This window comes from Tupaia chinensis, unplaced genomic scaffold (genome assembly GCF_000334495.1).
Source record: "Tupaia chinensis unplaced genomic scaffold, TupChi_1.0 Scaffold143936_1, whole genome shotgun sequence".
Taxonomy (NCBI): Eukaryota; Metazoa; Chordata; class Mammalia; order Scandentia; family Tupaiidae; genus Tupaia; species Tupaia belangeri.
The window spans coordinates 2118164-2142838 of NW_006203787.1; the positions used below are offsets into that span (position 1 = coordinate 2118164).

The 24675-nt window shown below is 47.6% G+C and overlaps 1 long non-coding RNA gene across 1 annotated transcript in view; it reads left to right on the plus strand.

The window, feature by feature from the left end:
* The window catches only part of LOC106733509 (uncharacterized), a 35403-nt gene extending 30951 nt beyond the window's left edge, over positions 1 to 4452 (plus strand). Inside the window, exons 2-3 of the long non-coding RNA XR_001369557.2 lie at positions 3432 to 3550; positions 4365 to 4452. This is a non-coding gene — a long non-coding RNA (uncharacterized LOC106733509). The remainder of the gene's footprint in view (positions 1 to 3431; positions 3551 to 4364) is intronic.
* Positions 4453 to 24675: the final 20223 nt, after the last annotated feature.

Consider the following 24675-nt stretch of genomic DNA (forward strand, 5'->3'; position numbering starts at 1 on the left):
CAGGAATGGGCATGGCATCATTTTCTCCTGTGGGCAGAGGCTAAAACTGTCAGACTGGCATAACTTCCCAGGTCTGATGGCAAGGGATTGGACAGGAGCTGCAGGAAGACCTTCCTGCCCTCCCTTCTTTCTGGCTGTGCTGAGATCTGCCAAGGCTGCTAGGTGGACATGAAGGCTTGTATTCTAAGACTTTAGACATGGAGGAGTAGTGATTTTTTTCTTCTTTTTTTTTTTTTTGTTTTGGTGGAGCTGGCTCCCTAGTGCAGTGGTTAAGTGCTAGACATAGGAAATCAGATCCCCCATGGTCAAGGGCAGTTCAGATCCCAGCTCCTGTGGCTTGTAAAACATGCTGAGCCCGGGGGTGTGCCTGCCCCAAATCCTGACGGAATGGAGAACCTGGAGAAGAAGGGATTGTGGTGTGACCATGCTTTTCTCTTTCTGGCAAATGCACACACCTTCTGGAAATAAAAAAATAATAATAATTTTGTTTTGGTTTGTATGAGAAATTTATAGGAGAAATTACATTTAATCATGGCTCTCTTAAATGGAAAGAGACTCAAGTCGAAGTTGAATATTCCAATCATTTCAGACAGGTTTTCAACTTACTCCATTCAATGGGGTACCTGAACCAGCCTGTCTGAAGATGCTTTTGTTTGGTAGGATGAAGAAAGCAGGCAGCTGACTTTCCTCGGTGGGAGAATTCAGTTGAGCGAGGATGAGGATGATAGGGAGTAAGAAAAGACTGTCGGGACCAGTAGGTGGCGTGGTGGTTAAGGTGCTGGACACTCCCACATGGCCGACTGGGGTTCAAGTCCTGAATCTGGTGACTTGCTTTCTCACTTCCTCTCTCTCTCACTGTCATCCTCTGCCTCTCTCTGATCAAATTAAAAAATAAATGAATGAATAAATAAAAAATAAAATAAATAAATATTTTAAAAGAAAGAAAGAAAGAAAGAAAGAAAAGACTCTACAAGCCCAGTGTTTCGACTGCATTTTGTTTCTTTGTGTGACAAAGCACGACTGGGCCAGTAAATAGATCACCAAGCCAAGAACCAAGAGACACGGTTAAAGGTGGGCATAAATGCCACTGAAGTCGGAGAGAGAAATTATAAAAAAAAATCCTGATAATCAGGGGCAAGCCAGGAACTTGGAACCTGATCGGAGGGACTAGGAAAGTTCCCCAGAAGTGTGCGTGCCATGTGGTCTGTTTCAGCCCTTCTTCGGAAGAGTCTTAATTCTAGTTGCAGGCATATAGGTGTCAACAAAGAAGCTTCTTTTTGTTTCACTATCATGATGAAGTGATGTGGGGTCCACGGGAGCAAGGTTTTCCTTTCCTGACACATTAAGAATGAAGCCTGAGGGGCCAGCAGTGCTGTGGTGGTTAAGGTACTGGACTCCAATATGGCTGAACATGGTTCAAGTCCTGGACCCAGTAGCTCTAAATTTACACCAGGTCTGTGCGCATGCGTGCCCAAAATCCCAAGAGGAGAATGGAGAAGAAGGGATTGTGGTATGGCCATCCTCCTGGGGAGGGGGGGTGGTCCCTTTCCCTCTCTCTGTCTCTCTCCTCTCCAGTGAGGACATGAGCCCTATGACGGAAACCTAAATAAATAAATAAATTAATTAATTAATTAAACCAGCACCACATTGCTCGTCTTGAAGAAACGACCAGGGTTTGTGTCTCTGGTGGCCCAGTAAGAAGAAAGAATCAACTCTTGATTGATGCAAGACATTGAGAGCAGTTTTATCACTCAGTGTTCGGCCAAGGAGACCCAGTTGAAATGACAAAAAAGAGAAAGAAAAAAAAAGGGGGAATGACAAGTGAGTTGCACATCCCCAGACCAGATCAATTCAGCACAGGCTGTCTTCTCTGCCTGGCTCACTCCTGAAAAGAGAGAGACAGAGAAATAGCACCCCAACAGGATCTTAATCCTACAATCCACTTCCAGTCTCAGCCATCCCTGGATCTCCAGCACACGCATGCCTGGTGTGTTCAGAGATTTCTCGAACCGGGAACCTTCCGATGTGGGTTAGCCTTGCAGAGCATTGCATGACGCTGCCCCACCATCTGACCCTGTCCTCATTTTGTCTCTCCATTTGTTTAGTTCTGTATCTTGAAGTATACTTGTCAGTGTTTTTCCAATTCCAAATCTAAGATTTGGTTTTATTCATTCTTGCCTTCTTTTGTGATATGGGACAATTTTTTTCCCTTGGAAAGTTAGGCACCCCCCACACTGCCCCTTCACCTCCATTGAATGTGTGCTGGTGGCTTCAAGGACTTGACACTTGGGGATGATTTACAACAAGATTCTGGTGTGGCACTTACATTCTGTGTTCTCATCCTTCCCAAAGCCACCAGCGTCCGTCCCTGGGCCTCAAGTCTGCGTCTCAAGAGCGCATGAGTCCAAATAACGTGATAGTTTTGGCCCCAGAGAAGCCATTCCTGGGTCTGCCTTAAACGATGGTGGGGTGAAGTGAGGGAGGGATCAAGAAATCCAAGCCTGGAAAATATTAATGATTAGGATATGAATAGGTCTTTTCATTAAAAGCAAAAAACAAACCAACAAGCCCTGTCCAATCCTCTTCCAGCAGGGCCTCGATGTGCCACTTGTGTATGTGCAAGTGTTATCCTCGGTGGGCGGAAATGGCAGACAGCCAAGTGGAAAATTTCACAGCCCACAAACGCTCCGTACGCTAAACGCTGCGAACCAGCCCTCCCAGGGAGCCGGGCGGCGTGCTCGCCATAACAGCGTCCTGCACAGCCCCCTGCACACCCTCTTTCTCTTGGCTTCCTTTGCCCGACCTTCGCTTCTTTCTCCAGGAGATCAGATGTCTCCATTCTTGCTCCCCTTCTCCCTTTGACCCTGGCATAGGAGCAGGTCGTGTAGAGGTTTGGGTGCTGGGGTGTTCCAGGGACCGGGGATTGCTGGTGCCGGGCCAAACCTGGCTTTTCTATTCTGGCCCGAGGTGCAGGAGCAGAGCCCTGACCACCTAGCATCTTTGTGCTTACATGGTCCCTTTCTTCTCGGGGACTGTGAGTGCTCTGCAAAAGTGATCTTATTGATCTTCCCTGTCCAGCGAGGTATGAAAATGGTAAAAAGTGACCGTCCCCGCTCCGGTTGGCAGCGAGTAAAATCAAGTGGCTTGTTTTGAGGCTGTGTTGCAAGTTGCAATTCAGCTGGGATTGCATTTGACATCTCCTAGAGCTGGCTTCAATTTTATGGTTTGGGGGGAGGTAGCCACGTCCTGCTGTGTCCCCTGGGATGAGGGCAAGCATGTTGAATTCCTTTTTTGAGAAAAAGGTACCGGAATATGGTCTTTGGTGAATTATCAATTAATCTAATTGATCAAGAGACTTCATGTGTTGAGCGAACGAGTGATTTGCTGAGACATGTATTTACCTTTTGCTTTTTCTTCTGTTCTCTCGCTAGGTATTTCTCACTTCTCTGTGAAAGGAAAACACACCCAAGCCCAGAGCCCTCCAGCGTCCGTGGGAGATTCCACCGTGAAGTACAGGCGGAGACCACGTGAGCAGTGCGCAGTGAATGTTGTAAGTTAACCACCGAGCACGGCACCTGCACTGGCTTGCCTTGTAAGGATTCGGAGTCGTTGCACGTATCTGAGCCAGGGTGCTGAAGGGGTATCGCATTAGCTATAGGTGATCATCCAATTAATTTCTGTCTTTAGCGGAACAGGTTCTGTTTGTATTTGCCGTGAGCTTGCCTTTCCCTCGGCTGCTAGGAGAGCAGAGTGGGAGACAGTGATTCTTTCATTGTAGAAACGCCCTTGCAGTTGGTGAGTTCAAGTCGGATCAGGTTTAGAGCAGCATTTTCATGGGGCAGTGGCAGTGCTCTTCGGTTTGTGAGGGAGGGGTGGTATTCTTCAGGCTGAGGATCAGCAAACAGGATTCCTATCCAGCAGTTGTTCTTATTTATGTAACATTTTTTATTAGAACAGCACTTTTTGCCCTTGGCTTTAAAATCTTAAGGTTTGCAAGTATAAACTTGGGTTTTTTAAATGTTTATTCAGAATTGGATGTTTTCTTTCTGTCTTTTTTTGATCTGGTTTGGTTTTATATTAGTAAAGTAATTCTTGCGTGTTGGCTGATGGCTACCTTTCATGAGAAGTTTTAGTATAGATTGAGCATCCCTAATCCAAAATCTGCAACCCTTGAGTGAGACATGGTGCCACAAGTGGAATATTCCACACCTGACCTCATGTGACAGGTCACAGTCAAAATGTGTAATATATATTATACACACATACAAATTTAAGTTTCCAGCTTAACAGTTATCAGAAAAATTCCAGCTTCTTCATTCTTGTCAGAAAACTTTTCCAGGTGTTGATTATTTATTCTTTTCTAGTTCCCTACAAGACTTGCAAAGAACAAGATGCTACACAAACTCTCAGAGAGAAAAACCATTAACACTAAGAAGAAAAAATCCCACTGAATTTTTTTTTAATTTCATGGGTTTCTAAATATTTACATTAAAATACACCTATGTATACGTATTTTTTCAGGCTTGGTTGGTCATGTTAAAATGAACTTATTCCGTTTAGACCTCCCTAGTGCCCCACAGTCGGCAGACACTGAGGGGCGCGGGTGTTTCTAGGTGTCTCCACTTTTACAGACGATCGCGTGGTTCTAAGGGAGAGTGTATGCTGCTGCAATCGATTGAGCGGCCTGATTTCCATTCCACGTCCTACCATCAAGGTCAAGTGAAATCATAACCTTGGGCAAGTCACTCGCCCCTGTGAAGTTGCATTTTGTAAGCCCTTATGTCACTCAGAGCTGGCTGTTTGCTGGGCAGTCAGCTTCTTGGTTGGGGCCCCTGTCAGGGGCGTGGAGCATGGCGTAAGGCACTCAGAGACACATTTAAAAATCACTCTTCTTGTGAAAGTTTCTGCCACCTTCAAGGAATAATATGAGGCCCTGGTCGATTTGGGCATTGTGGTACCAGTATGTTTCCCTGGAAATCGTTTTCCCATCCAGATCATTGTTAGAATGCCATTCTGATGATATTTTTAAAATTATTTTTATTGTAAAAACCAAGTACCTTACAGAAAAGTGCTTTAGGTTCCAGGTTCTTTATTTAAACGGGCAGTGTAATGACTGTAATTAAGGTAGTTTTTGTTTCAGATCTGTTGGTGTGTTTTGGGTTTTTTTTTTTGGGGGGGGGAGGCTTGTTTGTTTGTTTTAATTTTAACTGTTGCTTTGAACTGCTCATGTGACACTGGGTCAAACCTTAGACATCAGGTGAGGTTTTCAAAGAGGTTCTGAAGCGTTGACTTGAAGATACCACATGGAAGACTTAAGTTTGAAAATCCCCCTGTAAATAGAGTGTGTTGTGAGAGGAAGAAACCCCTAAATCCTAGTGAGCTCCATCAGCATGCCAAGGACCTTCTTTTCAAAACTGCGTTTGCTCAAGAGAGGAGGGGGCTCTCCATTTTCTTGGTAAATTTTGATATTAGTAACTTTTGGACTCTTGGTATATTTTTACAATACAACACCAAGTTTGTGTTTCACCCACACTTAGTGCCTGTGAGCCCCAAGACCTCCACTGTGGAGGCACAGGGGATGACAGTAGAGGGGGCAGGCGGTGTTCAGAGATGTGGTGTTTGCACCTAGACAGGGTCTGGGCGTGGGTGTGTGACTGCGTGAGTAACCGGTATGGCAGACTTGGGAAGGAGGGGTTCCCATCCCACTAGGCTCCAGACTACCCCGCACACTCATGACTCACGGCCTCGACTCGTCTGCATGTCCCATGAATGGCCTCTCTATTGGCTGCCATCTTGGTAGCAGATGACCTTTGCCCTAAAGGTGCCTCCCACTGCTCTAAGGTGTGGTCTCTTGTGCAAGAAGGGAGTGGTAGTGAGAACTGAAGGAAGACTCTGGAGAGCTGGGTTTGGGGCACGGTGCCACCGTCAGCTGTGTGACCTTGGGCCCTCCACCCCTGAGGCCCATCTCCTGAGAACATGAAGTCAGAAGACATCCCGCGGGAATCCTGGCTCTAAGTGTGTAGCATCGCATAAGGGGTCAGCCTGGGATTCGGCAGGCTGCCCCTCACTTTACCCACTTTTCCTCCTCAAAGTCGCAGTTTGGCATCGCCTCACTTACAGCTTTGAAAACACTGAGCACCGTCTTGTGATTGAAAATAGAGAGAGTGGTGTTGTCCTTACAGTGGGGCTCCACAGGACCCTCTTGGGCACTGTTTCACGGTTCAGAAATATCCACGTGAGCGGTTCCTAAGAACGTCGTCATAGTCATTTAAATGTAGGGTCCCACTCATTAGTCGTTTGGAAAATCACACAGGACCTGCTTTTGAACTTGACTCTCTTCAAACCTGCGTCTCCGACGCTGTTTAGAATTTAGCACGGAGGTGTTCTGCTTCTTGCCCGAGCCCTCTGCTTCCTTCAGTGGACATGTCACAGGACTCGTCAAAAGCCTTTCCTGACATATAGAAAAGGACATCATTTCCACCCCAGCCCTCTTGGTCTCCTATCCGTCCAGATTTTTCTTTTAAGCAACTTCACATTCTAGGTTTACTCGCTGGCGATAGTCACCTTGGCTGGGCTGCAAGCCCAGTGAAGACAGGGCTGCTTTTTTTTGGTTGTTGCTGAGTTTTTGTTTGTTCGTTTGTAAGAGAGATTTTTGCTCCAGGGTATATATGCTCACTAGAGAGACAGAGAGAGAGAAAGACAGAAGACAGAAAGCAAGACATCACCTCTGGGGAGATGGCCATGCTGCGGTTCCTTCTCCATGTTTCTCTTGGGATCTTGGCCACGCATGCACAGGCACCTGGTGTGAGTTTTAAGCTGCCAGATCTGGGACTCGAACTGCGGTTGACTACGTGGAAGTCCAATGATGTAACCATTATGCCATCTGGTGATCCCAGGGCTGTTCTTCTTACTTAGTTATTCCCTGGTGAACCCACAGCTCCTAACATGTTGCTTGGCCTATCGTGGGTACTCAGTGAATAGAGTGAGTGAGTGTCTGTGGAAAGAGGAGTGTGTCCCTGGGCTTCACAGGATAAGGCCCTATGCCATCAGGAAAAAGGACACACATCGTTCCGATGAGAACTGCAGTTCAGGGGACAGGGACGGCATTTCTTCTTTTCCTTAGAAGTCGATATGCAACGTCTGTACAGTGTGTGAGGAAATGTGAGGAGGAAGCATTTTGTTAAAAAGAAAGAAAAAACGTTTTCTAGAGCTATCAATAGTTGGGGATTTTCTGATATTTTTTAAAGATCCCACCCAGTGAGTGTTTCCTCTCTTTCCAGGTGAGCGGTTTCCTTTGCAGGTTGAGCAGCCAGCCCCGGGGCTCTGCGAACAGGCTGGTTTCGTCTCTGACCATCACGTCATTTCATTACCATTTATGTTCACGTTCAGTCCCCAAGTGGGGCGAGCTCGCAGTGCCACATCTACCTGGAAACCCACCGTGGTCTGAGCTGCGCTTCGTTCCGGGCACAGCTGGGTCCACGTCAAACCTGTCTGCCGTCTCTGGGTGTGCATACTCACGGTGCATGCCTGCTTTCTTGGGGAGCATCACGCACCTCTCTTTGGACGACAGGTGTCTTGAATTTTGTGTGTACCAACCTCCTTTTCAGAACTAGTGCCCCGAGTGCAGGAGCCATAGGATTCCTAGAAGCGAGGCAGCTGGAATGGACTTTGGTGCCCATTTAAAGCGCATGCCGCTGTCTCGATGAGACTGGAGAAGTACATCAGAGTGTGTGGTCCGCAGGGCGAAAGCGTTACAGGCTCCTAGGAGCGGCCGGGGCGTTTCCCAGTGCGTCTGTCAGTTTGTAGGTCTTACGCTTGCCATGTGTGTTACCAAACTCTCTAACACGATCTTAAAGGAAGTCTGAAGTAGATGGGGGTCAGGGTGGGAGGTCTTCCTGTGAGCTACACGGGGGGAAGTGACCCCCTCTTCTTCAGTCCTGACTGCATTCCTTCACATCGCCAGTCTCCCACGAAATCGCAGGCAAGTTCTTGTCATCATGCTCTCGGGAGGCTTAGCTGCTCCTTTTGCTTCTAAATCCAACTTCTTCCTTGGTACCTTGATATGCAAGGACCTCCAGCTGGCTCCTGCCCAACCCTGGGGTGCCACTTGTGCTGGGTGCTGGCGGTATTCACTGCTGTATCCCCTGGGCTGTGCGTTCCCCCAATTCTGGTCCCCATGTCAGCTATCATCACCGACATCGGGGATACCTAGAAATGGAAACGCTCTTGCCAAAGTCATTTTCTGCAGTTTCCCTTAGGTGGCTCATTTCGTTTTCGTTTCTCCTTCTCTGGGCATTGCAGCTGACACAGAACCCAGAAGGAGTCATCTCTCCAGGGCAGACTTACCTGCCCGCGGCTCCCACGAGGCTGCCCGTGATGAACATTGAACAGCTCACCCTCAGAGCAAAGAAAACTGCACTCACAGATGGTTCTCTTCTCCCACCTGCGAGCCTGTCTTCCAGTCTCCTGTGCCTTTCCCTCTTTGTCCAAGAAGGGTGGTGACAGAGCAGGGTGCTATGGTTCAGAAAGGGGACAGCTACTGTTTGTCCCAACGGCGTGTTTCTCTTTCCTTCGGTGACTTCACTTGCTCTGTTTCTGGCTCTTCTTTTCTGCTCAAGAACAACCTCCCTCCCCTGCACTGGAGACGAAATGTGATGTGCAAGTGCCCGTTGGTTACAGCTTCTGCACGACCCACAACTCAGAGCACAGCCGCCACTCCATCTGGAGCTAACCCCTTGCCCCTCCTCTGTCACCACAATATCATCATGCAAGTGTAGATGAGAGTTGTGTGTCGGGTGAGAACCACCCACTGGGTGACGTCGCTCTGTCGTGCTCTTTAGGGGGCAAATTAGCTGCCAACGGGTATCTGGGTACCTCATGGCTGTTGCTGGAGCGGAGTGTGCAATCCGAGGTCTCGGCTCCACTGGAGGTCGGTTTCTGTGTCTCAACCGTGACGCCAGTTGTCCTGGCAACCTGCTGCTGGCATGTCCCTAAAGACAAGGAGGGAGGAAGGTTCGAGGAAGGTGGCCTCAAGGGGGTCAGAAAGATGCTGGCAGTCACCTTGCTCGAGAGGATTTTCCATTTCCTTCATCTGGGCAGACCGCCAGGAGGAGGATGTCACTTACGAAGTGTGTGCCGTGAGTGTCACTTACTAAGGATTGTGGGCCACCTGGCTTTGAGCTGCAGGCCACATCCCGTGGAGCATAATAAGGTGACTGATGGAGAGTGCAGGCAGAGTATGGGGACAGCTGGGGTCATCACAATCTCAGAACGCTAATGGCATCAGTTTGTCGTGTGAAGTGGGCTCATGTCCTGGCCGAGTATCAGCAGGGCATTCAGAGCTGGGGACCTGAGTAACTATGGATTGCAACCGAGGGTCAGGAGAGGGAGGATGAAGGGAGACCCAGGCTCCTTTCCTGTCACCGTGCCTGGCCAGAGTGCAGCCTGGTGTAACTCCAGCTTTCTCCCTGGCTCGGGCAGTTCGTGACGGAGGAGAATGCTGCCCGCCTGTGCTGTCCCGTGCCACTGTCCTCCTCCCGGTATGCCATGTCCATCTGGTCTGCCATCTTCTGATATGGATCCAAAGGCATATAAAAACCCTACGGAACATGTCTTGAAGACCCTGACCTGGTAGACCTTGCTTAGATGAGACTCACAGCTGGGCCGTACAGCTCTTCCCCTTCCTTCCTCGTGGAATACGTAGACAGTATTTGGTGGCCATGTTCTCCTGGGAATGCTTCTGTTCGTGTTGGTCTGGAGAGCTCAAGGCACTGTCCACAGGAAGACCAAAGATGGTCTTTGCAAGGGGAAAAGGGAGCAAGGGACCCCGATGAGACGGATATCTCTAGAGCTTTGAGATCTGCAAATGTTGAGAGGTATACATTATGTTTTAAAGTTCATTCCCGAATCCAGTGGTTTAAACTCACACTGGGTGTATGTACATGCATGCCCAAAATCCCAAGAGGAGAATGGAGGAAAAGGGATTGTGGCGTGGCCATCCCCCCAAGGGGTAAATTTCTTGCTCCCTGTCTCTCTGTCTCTCACTGTCTTTCCTGCGAGTGCATGTGCCCTAAGCAAAAATCTTTCCAAAAAAAAAATTTCTTCATTTCTCTCTTCCAGGAGAGGGCAGAGAGGGAGACAGAAAGAGAGAGATAAAGAGGTACCTCTTCCCCAACAGGGTCTCAAGCCATGATCCTTCCCTAGCCTCGGCTGGCCCAGATCTGGGGCATGTGCGTGTGTGCCCCTGAAGTGTACAGAAGGCTCTGGCTGTGGACCCAGGACCTTCCCATGTGGCTTCGGCATCCCAGAGTGCCACCTCAACACTGTGCCACCTCACCAGGCTTCAATGCAGGAGAGGCTGTGTCATTGCCCCTCCCTTGGTTACTGAGAGAGAGTTGTCCCAGGGACCTCTTTCTTCTCCAGTGAATGGCTGTACTTAGGCGGAGGTCACTGTATGTCCCTGTGTACTCATCGTGAGAAAGCGGGCTGGGATCCAGCCCCGCATTCCCTTCATAAACCTAGCAAGTGCACCTTCCCTCGTCCATGGCTGGGTTACGTGGGGTGATGAGCTGGCACTGGAATAAGGAAAAACATTTTGGGGGGTGTAGGGGGAACCTCCAAAGGTAGTTGCTTCCCCTTTTGGAGCATTCTGTGTTTTCAAGATGTTCTTAAGCAAGAAAGTCAATCTCTTTTGTTCGTTAGTGTACGGTGTGCCCATTATTTGGAATTGTTCAAATGGTTTAAATGATAGAAGACACAGCGTGTTCTGGAACAATAAATTCCTATTAGATGCAGCTGGATATTGTAGAGAAGTCGAATTTGTGTTTACTTTTGTTTTCACAAAGATCACTCTGTGACTCGTAGTTCAGTGCTTGGTGGCAAATAGTCTTCCTTCTTCATAGTCTGGAGGTTACGAAAGGCAGCTCTCTCCTGTGGCTGGGAATAAGGAATGCAGCTCACAAGGATGGGATTAAAGGTAGAAGATGAAAATCCTTCTAGGTTTCATGGCTCTTTGGGGGAAGAGATTTGGAGAGAGTTGATAGCCAGTGAGGTCTTACGACCTTGGTGTTTTTCATAACCCGTCCGGTGGATGGCCTTTGGGAGGGCATGTGGAACAGAGAGCCTGTCACCTCTGCTTCAGGAAATAGTCACTGTTGAACCCAGGGCAGGTGTGAAACGAGGTCCGAGTGACCGAGCAGAAGAGGGGATGCCTTGGGTCTGGCCTACTAGCGGGGCATCGGGCTAAGATGGACCCTTGGGTTCTCTGCATTCCTGTCTCTAAGAGGTCATCTTAGAGACAATCTTGCCTTTTTATCTTGGTGCTTGCACTTCCTTGTCTTCCAAAGGAGCATGGTTATTGCTGTCACTCAGCAGGAGCAGATTTAAACATATTGGTCTAAAGAGGAGACTTTTGGAATCATATCTAGGTTCAAATCCCAGACCTGCCACTCATTCTCTGTGTGTCCCTGGAGAACTTGTTCAACTTCTCTGAGCCTCATTTACCTCATCTGTGAAACAGAGTTGATTGTACCTACTAGGAGGTGTAGCTGAGAGAATGAAATGAGATAAAACAATGACAAAAACAAAACAAAAACCCTTTATAGGCTTTTGCCATGGGGTGCATGTGCTCACTGGAGAGAGACAGTGAAAGGGAAAGTGAGAAATCCCTGCCCCGGGGATGGCCGTGCCACAGCCCCTTCCCCTTCATTCTCCTCCTGGGATTTTGAGCACACATGCACACACACGCTGTGTGAATCTCAGACCACCAGGTCCGGACTCAAATCATGGTCGGCTGCATGGGAGTCCAGTGCCTTAAACACCATGCCACCTGCTGGCCCTCAGAGAAAACGTGTTTTAAGCTCGGTGACTTCTACCTAGTTACTGTGGTAGCCAGGATGCCATTCCAATGATCAATTTGACACAGTACGATTTATCATGATGGGTTGCTGAAAGAAACTCATGAATCCGTTGCAGCTTGCTAGTGGATTCTGTTGCAGAGACATCTCCTCTATGGTGGAGACTGTCATGACATTGACAGTGCATTCAGTTATGTGTCGTCAAGAGCTGCTTCGGTTGGTATAGAGTAGAATAATTACGGCCGTGAACGTGACAGCATTTATCAGAATGGTCCATGTGCTCTGCTGAGGGCTCTTGGAATTTTAGGTGAATTTTTGAGTATTAGTGAAACTGAAAGCCACAGTGACTTGGGAAGATAATGACAGTGTCACCTCTGAAAAAGAGTAGGGGGATTCCCAAAGGCTGTAGGTATGAACTCTAAAAGAGAAAAACATTAAAATATGTTTCGATGTAGTTACCGCGTGTGCATGGTGATGGGTACCAAATGTCTAATCTGATTGTTTCACCCTGAGGAGCGAAGAAAGCCTGAAGGTAGAGTCCACATTCCTGTATGTTCTCTCAGCAGAAAAGTTTGTAGAACATGCATATTGTGGGGGCTGGCAGGTGGCATGATGGTTAAGGTGACTGGACTCCCATGTGGCTGACTGTGGTTTGAGTCCCAGACCTGACAGCTTGCTTTCTCACTTTCCCTGTCTCTCTGGTCAACTTTAAAAACTAAAATAATGACAATGAATACAATGAAATAAAATAATTCTTTTTTAAAAAAGGACATACATATTATGAAAAAACTGTGCGAATTTGAAAAACATTTTGTGCCAACATGAAGTTGGACTTGAATTCCCTTTTCTGTGAACTTTAAGTCCCTTCATATTTTCTGCATGTGTACTGTAAGGCAGGCACCAAAGAGTCAAAAGAGCTTTCCCTCACTGAGAGGAGATGAGGAAATCTACTCTTAGGTGTGGCTAGTGTTCTCCTGGGAGTACCCGGGTTGCCAGAGACACCTCCATCCTCTGTCCTGAAGAATGAACCCGTATTAATCAGTAAACGAAGTGGTCGTATCGTTCAGCCTATGCCAAATAACAAGCCGTCCCGATATGTGTTTCTTGGCTTAAAACAACAGATACTACTTTTCACGAGTCTGTAGGTCACCCAGGCTGTTGTAGACTGGCCCTCTTGACTGGGGCGGGAGTGTAGGATGACTTCACTCCCTCGAGTGTTCGCCCTGAGGGAAGGGAGAGCTTCAGCCAGGACAGCTTGTCTCTGCTCCATGTGGTCTCTCTTCTTCTGAGAGGCTAGTCTGAGCTTCTTCACAGTGCAGTCCAGGGTCCCCCAGCAAGGGAGGACACCCTCTGGGGCACAAGGGCTTCTCAACCTCTGCTTGCAAGATGTTTGCTAATTTCTCTTTGGCCAAAGCAAATGACCTAGCACGTCCAGTTTAGGGGGTGGAGAGACTGCATCTCTGATGACATAGGGGACCAATGCAAAGCTCAGCGGTCAGAGAGAACATGGCATGCTGGAGAACTGCAAGTAGTTCAGAATGGCTAAGGTGGAGCGTGGAAGAAGTGCCCAGGAGGGAGATGGGTCTCCCAAGAGCTGTGCTGATGAGTTCAGAGTCTATCGGGAAGGCAGGAGGAAAGGCGTTGATGGGTTGTCATCAGGATGTTGACTTGACCAATAAGATATTCAGAAATATGGCTAAATGGCAAGACCCTGGCAGCATTTGTTAACCTAAATAATTCAGGGAAGTTACCAAAGAGATGTCCCGGGAGAAGATGGAAGTTCTACAGCTGAGGAGTCGTTTGAATTAGGTATGCACTTCTTTTTTTTTTTTTTTTTTTTGGAGAGGTTTTTGCTATAGGGTGTGTGTGCTCACCAGAAAGACAGAGAGAGACAGAAAGCGAGAAATCACCCCCCAGGGGAGATGGTCATGCCACAATCCCTTCTCCTCCATTGTCCTCTCAGGATCTTGGGCACGCACATGTGCCTGGCGTGAGTTTAAGCTGCCAGGTCCAAGACTCGAACTGCGGTTGACTACATGGGAGTCTAGTGACTTAGCCATTACGCTAACTGCTGGTCCCAGGTGTACAGTTCTGAAACAAGAAGGCTGGGAGTGAGAAGGCCCTCGGAGGTGTAGTAGGACAGTCAGAGGCTCAGGTCAGGGCCACTGGCAGGAGAAGCTTTCACATGAGGCATTTGACCAGCGCTTTGGGATCCTGCCAGACACGTGTGTCCTGTGGGTAATAAGAAAAACCTGTGGGGGAGAGGGGGGCAGCAGATGGTGTAGTGGTTAAGGTGCTGGACTCCCACATGGCCAACTGCAGTTCAAGTTCCAGACCCAGTGGCATGAAACTCACACCAGCACCCATCTGTGGGTGGCCAAGATCCCAGGAGGATGGAGGAGAAGGGATTGCAGTGTGGCCATTGCCCTAGAGGGTGATTTCTCGTTTTCTGTCTCTCTGGTGAGTGCATGTGTCCTATAGCAAAAGTCTTAAAAAGGAAAAGAAAACGTGCAGAGGGCTGATTCAGACCGCCTGTGAATGTGGCTTCTCCTGTGTGGAGAACTGCAGTGTCTCCCCAGCCAGACTCTCCTTCCAGCGTGTTCTTCTGGTGGCCTCGACGTAGATGCTGTGCTGCAGGGCCCTGAGGCTCTCTGCAGGCGCTTCTCTGACCTTGGTTGGGACCATGCTCACCCGTTAATGTCAAGATCTGACCTTTCAACTGTGTGCTTTTAAGGATGACTCTTTAAAAACCCTAAAATAGACATGACTGTTTCATTTCACTAAAGTCAAGTTACCGAGAGTGAGAACTTGTGGTTTTCACTGGGACGGTTGGGTGCCAGTTTGTTGTCACCAAAACTGTAGGATTTCGGGTGCTTTTCAGCCCTTTGGGGTTATAACTCAAATGTCAAGAGTGCTGTTTTTTATAGATGAAAAGGGGGACAGCTAAGATGTGCATTAAACAGATAATAATTTGCCCTATTTTCTTTCCAACCTTCTCATTAAGACAGAGAAAATCCAGAAAAGTCTAGACAGAGTGGTGCAGACAGCTAGAGATGGCTTCGGTTCCCCACCCTCCTTACCTTTGGGGACACCCACCCTACCATGCAACTGGGGATAGATGGGACTAGAGGGGATAGAGGAAGACAAGAAGGAAAACTGAAAATCCAGAACATAATCTTTCAGGTCAAGCAAGCCTGTCAAACCCTTAGCCCACTTAAAGGGTTTGAACAAACCCCTTTATAAAAAGCAGCTCTCCGTGAGCGGAACACTTGACCAGATAGATTGCTCTGTCTATCTGTGCTCCCTGATGGGAGCCTTCTGTCAGCATTAAACTCAGCCGGGGTTCAGTCCCGCCCATGTGGAGCAGGCGACTTAGCCCTTCTGCGACCCAACCCCTATGCTGTTGCCTGGCACTGCTAGCTGGATGGGATGCATTTTCAAACGCAGGAGAGGGTTCAAAACCCCAGGCCTTGGTCAGGGCTACTGGCCAGTGCTGCTGAGAAACATGTCAAGCATTTCAGACATTTTTTATCAGCGTCTCAGTTAAACAATGATGCAGAGGGCTGATAAGGAAACAGCGCGGAGGGGACTTTCCAACGTAAAGTGCCCAAATTTGGCAAGCTTCGTACTTGTGTGTGATGGAATTCCTGATTCTCCTTGTTTGCTTGAATAGCAGACCACTACACACACATTGCCTCACTGCATTCCACGCCTGAAGAGATGCACTGTTCACTGTGTGGCTCTGTCCTGGCTTCCAGGAAAGAGCATGGAACATGTAGCAGAGGATGGCACGACCTCCCTGTCCGAGGTGATCGGAGAAGCGTCCAACGCCGTGGCTTTCCTTTTTGTCAATTTTCTGTACAAGTACGTAACCTTCCCTGAAATTTCACATAAAGAACGAATCAACATAATGCATTTGCCCTCCTGTCTGTCCTAGAGTGGAAGGAGTATGGTAGAGGAGCTAGCATCTTGTTTTGGAAGCGGGTGAAGGAGCAGGCGAGCATTTTCTGCCACGCGTCTGTGTCTGTCGTGTCCCCGAGTGTTGTGGCTTTTTTCTTCCTCCCCTGTTGTTTCTGAGTCACCTTACGCATCATCGTGACATGAAGCCACAGTGGACGTTGTGCTCTGTAAACATCAACGCTGTGATCCAACCAACCCCCATTACTTACTCTTTTAGAAACGGTGCTGGGTAAGTCTGGGAGTGTGGAAGGTGCGCAGAACCACACTTGGTTAATCTGCGGGGCCAGCGCTGAGATCTAAGGTGTGATAGGTGGGGTGGAGCTTGATGAGGTGAGACTGGGAAGTACTTTGCGTGTCTTGAACTGAAGGATAGTTCGCAGGTGGCATGGTGGCTAAGGCAATGGACTCCCCCTTGATCGACTATGGTGAGAGTCTTGAACCCAGTGGCTTGAGAATCATGCCAGGCATGTGTGCCTCAGTGCCCAAAGTCCCAGGAAGAAAATGGAGGAGTAGGGATTGTGGTGTGACCATCCTTCTTGAGGGTGATTTCCTTCTGTCTCTCTGGCAAGCACACACACTATGTAGCTAAAAAAAGAAAGGAAGGAAGGAAGGGAGGAATGAAAGAAGGAAGGAAGGAGGGAGGGAGGGAGGGAAGGAAGGAAGGAAGGAAGGAAGGAAGGAAGGAAGGAAGGAAGGAAGGAAAAAAAAAAAGGCTACCCCAGTGAGAATGCCTGATGCTCTCCCACTCTGCATGTAGGCGGATTCTCTGGATGTAACCGTAGCAGTAGAGGCCCCCTCCTCTCGCCATGTGCACGTGTGCACACACATATGCATGTGATCACACACACCTGGAACGCTCCCTAGAAGGCTGCCCAGCTGCAGAGAGGGCACGGCCCCAGCCTACAGCTTTGCGCTCACTGGCCTCTAGTCTCACTCTGTGCTGTGGCATAAGGTCAGGGATCTGGGCTATTATTTTCACTTCTCTGGTCATCGGGCCCTCTGACCCTTTCTTTCTGTCTTATCTGTTGCTCACACATGTCCAGGGTCTTGAAGCCTAACTCCGAAACACCAGCCTGGTGGCCTCTTTCTCTGTTCACTTCATCTCAGCCTCAAATGACCTAACCTTATTTTAGTGTATGAAACTGAAAACTCAAAATCAGTGTTTGTGATGAAATTATGTCGCCACGTCTGGAAAGGATTTCGTGGAAATCGTGTTCCCCTTCTGATAAACCCATCTGAGTCTGAGTTGTGCTGTTTTTCAAATTGCTAGGCGTCTTTGAGACAGCAGGGAGGACCGAGAGTGAGGAACCGGAGCAAAGCGTGGTGCAGACCTGTGGCGAAGGTCCCCGAGAGGGGCAGGGCTTCAGAGCAGACACAGCCTGCTGCCGTGGGTCCTGGCTGTTCTCCTTCTTCTCCTTTCTGGCTGAATGGTTCCCCTCACCCCTGCCTCACTGTACTCCCTGTACCTTGGTTGGCCCGTGGAAGAAAACAGTCTTATAATGATACTCACAGAATGCTGATAGGGGCCATGCCTGGAAAACTTCATTTTGCAAGGACTGGAGAATGGAAGCATTGGATTTATTTATTTATTTATTTATTTATTTTGCCAGAGGGTACATGCACTCACCAGAGAGAGAGAGAGAGAGAATATTCTCCCTGGGGCATGATCATGCCACAGTCCCTTCTCATCTGCTTCTCCAACCTGTCGAGATTTGGGGCCTGCATACCCACATGCTCAGGGTGTTTTTCAAGCCACCAGGGCCTGGACACTAACCTATGCACAGCACCTAACCCCTGAGAATCATGCCAGGCATGATTGGTACTTGATTTTTTTTTTTTTGAGAGGTTTTTCGCTATAGGGCGCATGCGCTCGCCAGACAGACAGAGAGAGACAGAGAGACAGAAAGCGAGAAATCATCCAGGGGGGATGGTCACGCCGCAATCCCTTCTCCATTCTCCTCTCGGGATCTTGGTCATACACGCACACACGCCTGGCGTGAGTTTTAAGCCATCGGGTCCAGGATGCGAACCGCGGTCGACTACGTGAGAGTCCAGTGACATAGCCCTTACGCTAACTGCTGGTTCCCAGTACTTGATTTTTTTTTTTTAGAGAGAGATACTTTATTTTTTTTTTTTAGAGAGAGAGATTTTTGCTATATGGTGCATGTGCATGTTCAGAGAGACAGAGAGACAGGGAGACAGAAAGTGAGAAATCACCTCGCAAAGGGGATGGCCATGCCACAATCCCTCCTCTGTTCTCCTCTTGGGATTTTGGGCACACATGTACAAGTGCCCAGCTTGAGTTTTAATCTGTTGGGTCCAGACTCAAACCACAGTGGACTATATGCAAGGGTCCAGTAGTGTAACCATTATGCCATCTGTTGGTCCTTGGTCCTGGATTTGTTTAATGGTGGAATTTCAGCTAATCTTGGGGGAGAGCTTTTGAATGTCTTTATACACACACACACACACACACACACACAAGGGAGCAAGCAGCTGTCAACCTCATGAATACATAGTCCCTTTCTGATTCTAGCCAGTAATTTCCATTAAAAAAAATAAAATTAAATTAAAAAAACTCAGTAACCGAGTCACTTTGCATCTAAGTCTCAGAGCTATGGTATCGTTCACCAACTTTCTTTTTTTTTTTTGCATTTTTGTTTTATTGTGGTACAATACGTAGAGCACGAAATGTACCATCTTAACCACGGGTAAGTGGGCTATGAGTCGGGCCCGTGTGTTGGGATTGTGCGTCACCGTCCACCCGCCGTCTCCAGACCGCGTTTCTGCGTGCACACTGAATCTACACCCATAAAACAGTAACCCCCACCCAGCCCTGCAGCCACCATTCTCCTGTCTCCATGATTCCAAAGCCTCCACATCCCTCCTATGAGTGGAACCCTACAGCATCTGTCCTTTCGTGGCTGGCCTGTTTGACGGCGTCGTATCCTCAAGGTCCATCCACACCGCAGCATGTGTCAGAATCCCCTCCGTCTTCAAGACGCAATAATCTTCCACTGTATGAAGACACCGTGTTTCGCTCATCTGTCCATCCTGCAGTGGGCGTGTGGGCCACTCCTGCCTTTTGGTTGTTGTGAACAATCCTGCTGTGAACACAGGGTGTGCAAACATCCCTTCCAGAGCCTTTGCCATGCTTCTTGTATCTTTGCTGGAAACAGGTGTTTGAAGAAGGCATGAAACCACTCCACCCTCTTTGAGCCTTCTTTGTTTTTTTAGGTTTTTGCCATAGGGTGCTTGTTGAGAGAGACAGAGAGACAGGGAGACAGAAAATGAGAAATCACCCCCCACACACACACCGAAGGGATAACCACACCACAGTCCCTTCATTCTCCTCTTAGGATTTTTCAGTGTGTGCATGCACACACACACACACACACACACACACGCCTAGAGTGATTTTCAAATCACCAGGTCTGGGACTCGAACCGTAGTCAACTTTGTGAGAATCTAGTGCCTTAGCCACCATGCTGCCTGCTGCTCCCCCCTCTCTGAGCCTCTGAAATGATGAAACTCTAGGAGCATTTCTGCCTCGTGGTGTGATCTGAAGTACCCTCTCCAGCCTCTCACCCGAGGTCTGCAGCACTCACAGCTCAGTCCTGCTGCATCCAGTAGACCTTCAGCTGGTTTCTCAAGTGCACACGACCTTAGCCTTGGTCTGGGTGTGGATTCCTTTCGTCGGATCCTGTTTCAGATGCTTTTGTTGCCCCCTTCCCTGGTTCCTGCCCGCTTACTCCCTGTCACAGGGAGCCATATTTATAATCTTGCATTATTACTGCAGGTATGACCTTGTAGTCAACCTACATTCTGCTTCTCCTGGTAGAAGTGCCTTAAAGACAGGACTCATTTCATTGATAAGTTGGCTTTTCAGGCTCTAATAGCGTCACAGCGACAACTGAATAAATTGCTCACTTACTCATTCATCTGGCATATTCACCAGGTGCCCACTCCATGAGCGAATCTGCCTTTCTAGAAGGTTTATGTGTCCAGGGGCCAACTCTGTACATTGTACAGTTCTGGAAAATTTTAGAAACCTTCTGATGATCTAACTTCTTGTATTTTTAGGTGTAGGAACTTAGTCCAGGTGAGTGGATCAAACTCTCAGAGAGTCTTCTGTCACAAATCTCCTTTATTTTTTTTTTCTGATTCTTTCAGAAGAAGCATCCATCTGAATCAGTTTTGATTTGTCTATGCAAAAGTTAAGGTGACAACTCAGTGCACCTTTTCCAGTAGCTCTGAGACAAAGCTGCGTGCTGTCTCAGTCTTTGCCAGTCTCATTTTATAAATGCATGCTTTCACTTGGCACATCATTAGCAGAAATCCCCTTGGCGAGGGAGTGACATTTGCCTCCTTTGGTTAATACACCTTGTGTTGGTCCGTAACTGTGTGCCTCAGTACAGATAGTCGGCCTTCCATATCTGTGGGTTCTGCATCTGCAGATTCAGCCAATCATGAATCGAAAATGTTGAAAAAAAAAATTGTGTGATTGTGTCAGTCCTGAACAGTACAGATATTTCGCTTGTAAATAATAGAGTAGAACAGCTATCCACTTAACCCCGTACATTGCATTAGGTATTTTAAGTAATTCAGAGGTGATGTACATGGGAATGTGGGTGTAAGTTACATTTGAATTCTATACCAGTTTATGTAAGAGACTTGAGCATCTGTGGATTTTGCTATCCACAATGTCCTGGAACCAGTTTCTCACTAGCTTTGAGTTTCAGTGACTCTTAATTAATCCCACAGGAGTGCCCTTGGAAACAGAAGTCGCTGCGATAGCAGTTTGATGGTATTTCCCTTTTTAAAAAGTCATAACTAGTCCTAAACTAAATGCTTACCTTAGGCGCTGCTTCATTCTCAGTGATGTTACTGTTTAGGCTCATAGGAGACAAATTATCCTTCTGTTTTTATTGTTATTGGTACCATTATTCCTCAGATTACTGTTACAATTCCCCGTTTAGTGTAAAAACACAGTTTCAAAATACCCAGTGGCCCCTAGAAAGACGCAGAAACTGAATGTCTTTACCAAGAGTATTTTTCATAAACAACAAGAGTAATATTAATAAATGGAATCTTCCAGTCTGCTTTTAGACAGTAGTTCAGCTTCTTCCCCTACTAACCTGGACAGGGTTGTTAATAGGTAATAAATTTTAGAATGGACTGTTTAACTGTTACTCTCTGGCTTTCTCATACTCTTATCTTAATGCAGTAGAGTTAACATCGACAAGAATAATAGCAATGTGCCTAAACAATGAACTGCAGTAAATACAGTGAATTTATGCCCAGTGAAGGGAGAATTAAAAACATGGCTCTTTGGGACCAGCAGGTGGAGTAGTAGTTAAGGCACTGACTCTCACATGGCCGATCCTGATTCAGGTTCTGGGCCTGGTGTCTTGAAAATCAGGATAGGGACCAGCAGTTAGTGTAATGGCTATGTCATTGGACTCCCATGTAGACTCCCACTTGTGGTTCGAGTCCTGGACCCTGTGGCTTAAACTCACGCCAGGCACATGTGCGTGCATGCCCACGATCCTGAGAGGAGAATGGAGGAGAAGGGATTGGGGTGTGGCCATCCCCCTAGGGGGTGATTTCTCACTATCTCTCTGTCCCTCTCTGTCTGTCTGGCAAGTGCACACACCCTATAGCTATTGTGACGAGCTTACTCCCCAAAAAAAAAAAAAAAAAAAAAAAAAAAAAAAAAAAAAAAAAAAAAAAAACCTCTCCAAATAAAAGAAAATCAGGATAAAGAACAAGTGTACCTGTGTCCCTAAAAGCCCAGAGGAGAATGGAGGAGAAGGGATTGTGGCATGGCCATCCCCCTGGGGGGGGGTGATTTCTCATTTTCCTCTCCCTGTCTCTATCCAGAGAGTGCATGTGCCCTATGCAAGAAAGAAAAGAAAAGAAACAAATGGCTTGTAATTAAAGCTACTTCCTGTAACAGATTTCAAGGTGAAATAGTTTAGGAAAGAGATAATTACAGCCTTTAAACACAAGGGGCTGGCAGATGGCATGGTGGTTAAGGACAATGGAGTCCCACATGGCCAATTACGGTTCAAGTCCCAGACCTGAAGGCTTGCTTTCTCGCTTTCTCTCTCTCTCTCTCTCTCTCTCTCTCTCTCTCTCTCTCTCTCTCTCTTACTCTGTCCCTCTCTGATCAAATTCAAATAAATAAATAAAGATAAATTTAGGACATTTTTTTTTTTAAAGCAAAGCAAAACACTACTGCTGGGACTCCTGTTCTTTTTTACTTCCCTGCCCACTACCAGGACCACGGCTGGCCCTCCCTCTGTATGAAAAGCAGCGTTTCTGATCAATAGGACCAAAGGTGAAGTCCTTGGTGACTGGACCTCCCGTCCCTCTGCTTTGTCAATGGCAAACACATCTGGGTTGTAGAGGGACTATAATTCAAGCTAATTCCTGGTTACGCTGCTACATTATCTTACAAATAATTTGCATCATGGGGTGTGCTGTGTATCTTGTGCATTTTGATGTTATTTTTAGCTAGGTTGTTTCTTAACAGCAGCAGTCTTTAAAACAGAGACCTCCCCTGAAGTGGAGGAAGCGAGCTGGAGCTGGCCCTCTGGGGGTCTGGCTCCTCCCCACCCACAGTGACTTTCTTCACTGTCGCTGCCCTTGTGCAGCTCACTGCCACTTCCAGTGCCTTTAGCTCTTTGGAATTGTGATTCCCTTTCTCCTCTGCATCAGACAGTGCTGCTGAAGTCGTTTCTGTAATGAGAGACTGCGTGACACCGATCTCCAGGAAGCGCTGGCTTTTGTGGAAGGTGCTGGCAATTCTGTTCTTAGTGAGAACGACTTTGGGAACTTGAATTGCGAGATAAAGAAAGGTTCAATTCTTTCACTGGATTCCCACATGGCAGACCGCGGTTCGAGTCCCAGACCTGGCGGCTTGCTTTCTCAGTTTCCCTCTCTCCCTATCCCTCTCTGTTCCAATGTTAATTAATTCATGAATTAATCAAATTAATAAAATTAAATAAGACAATTCTAAAAAAAAAAAAAGAAAAAGAAAGTGTTAGCCCTTTCCATGGTCCCTGTAGTAGCTTGAAGAGGAATTAAGGAAATCCTACAAGCTATGAGTATAAAAATCGTCGGTGTCGCAATCCGTAGATGTTCGCCACTGTTCACTTTTGACTTGTTTTCTTCCAGCACGTCTTGTACACGTGCAGACACAGATAAATACATGTAGCTTTACAGCGACAGAATCACGCTTGACATACTTTTCTGAACCTTCTTTTCTCACATTGCAATATGGTGTGAATGCCTTTCGATGTTAATAAATATAGCTCTTGGGCCGTCTCTGTGGCACAGCAGGAACACACCACTCAAGCGGTGCCAGAGCCATATGGAAGACCAAGGTTCAGTTCCCCTGCCAGCCTGTACATGGTGGGCATCCAGGCTGCCTGACCGGGAAGGCCGGGGTGACCTCGAGTGAGAGCCTGGGGAGGGTGCTTCGTCTTTCTCTTTGTCCCTCTCTCTCATGAGTTTCAAGTTGCCGGGTCTGGTACTCGAACCACAGTAGATCATGTGGGAGTCCACTTCCTTAACCACTAGGCCGCCAGCTGACCCTTGCACCCAGTGTGTTTTTCACGCCGTTGGGGTCGAGATTTACACTACACAGTCAAACACGTGGGATCTGGTTTCCTTCACCCCTAGGCTGCGAGGCCAGCCCCTTTAAATACATTCTGTGCCGCCATCTTGACAGAAAGGGATATCTTCAAAGTCTTCCACCAGCCAAAGGGGAAAAGAGTCAGCGATGTCTCTTCTCGTTTTACCCTTCCATTTGAAGACTCCGTCACTTGGCCTACTCTGGTTTTGATTTACAAATGAGTTTTCGGAAACTACCATTTTGCTATTGTAAGAAAGATTTCATTTTTCCTCAGAAAACTGACACAGCGTCCTTGGGACATGAGATGGGGACCGCCAAATCTTCACATGTTGCCAGTTGAATCAATCTTACCCTGCTGCAAAATCCAGAAAGGTTACAGTCTCACGAGATAGAGTTCCTCAGTACTTATCGATCCTGGACTGTCATTGTCTGGACATCACATACTCATTCATCCCTGCATATGTTACATTTCTAGATATTTGTTGGATACCAGCAATACACCCTGTACCGTGCACTCACTGGAGAGACACAGAGACAGAGAGAGGGCAAGTGAGAAATCCCCCTGGGGCAATGGCCGTGCCACAGTCCCTTCTCCTCCGTTCTCCAGGGATATTGGGCACGCATACATACATGTCCCCAGCATGATTCTCAAGCTACCAAATCGGGGACTTGAACGGCAGTCGACCATGTGGGAATCCAGCACCTTAACCACCATGCCACCTGCTGGCCCCCACACTTTCTTTGCATGGAATCCAAATCATGTCTTTGTGGACGTGACTGACGGGGCCCAGCACTTTTTCTACACAGAGAAGCAGCATCCTCAGCATCTTAGGAAGACAGGGAAAAGGACTAAAGATAGCAACGGGGTGACAACCTCTGACCTTTTAAGCAACCGTGTTTCAGTTTAGCATGTCCCGTTTGCCTTGAGGAGGAGCGAGAGAGCGAGTGCACTCTTAATTACAAACTCCACGTTTCTTTCAACTGCGCTATTTTCAATCCTATATAATTTGTACAGCCAACGTGGCAAACGCTTGAATTTCCTTGTGAAGAGAAGGCGCCCCGTTCAATGGTTAGAAAAGACTGACTTTGATGTAAGCAACAGGAAAGCTCCCGAGCGCCTAGTGCCTTTTCTTTCAGGAATGGTCTCCTCCCCATGCTGGCTGGCCAAAGTCGGCCTTGGTCTCAGCCTTTGCGCTCTGTTCCCCGTGGTCTTTCCCT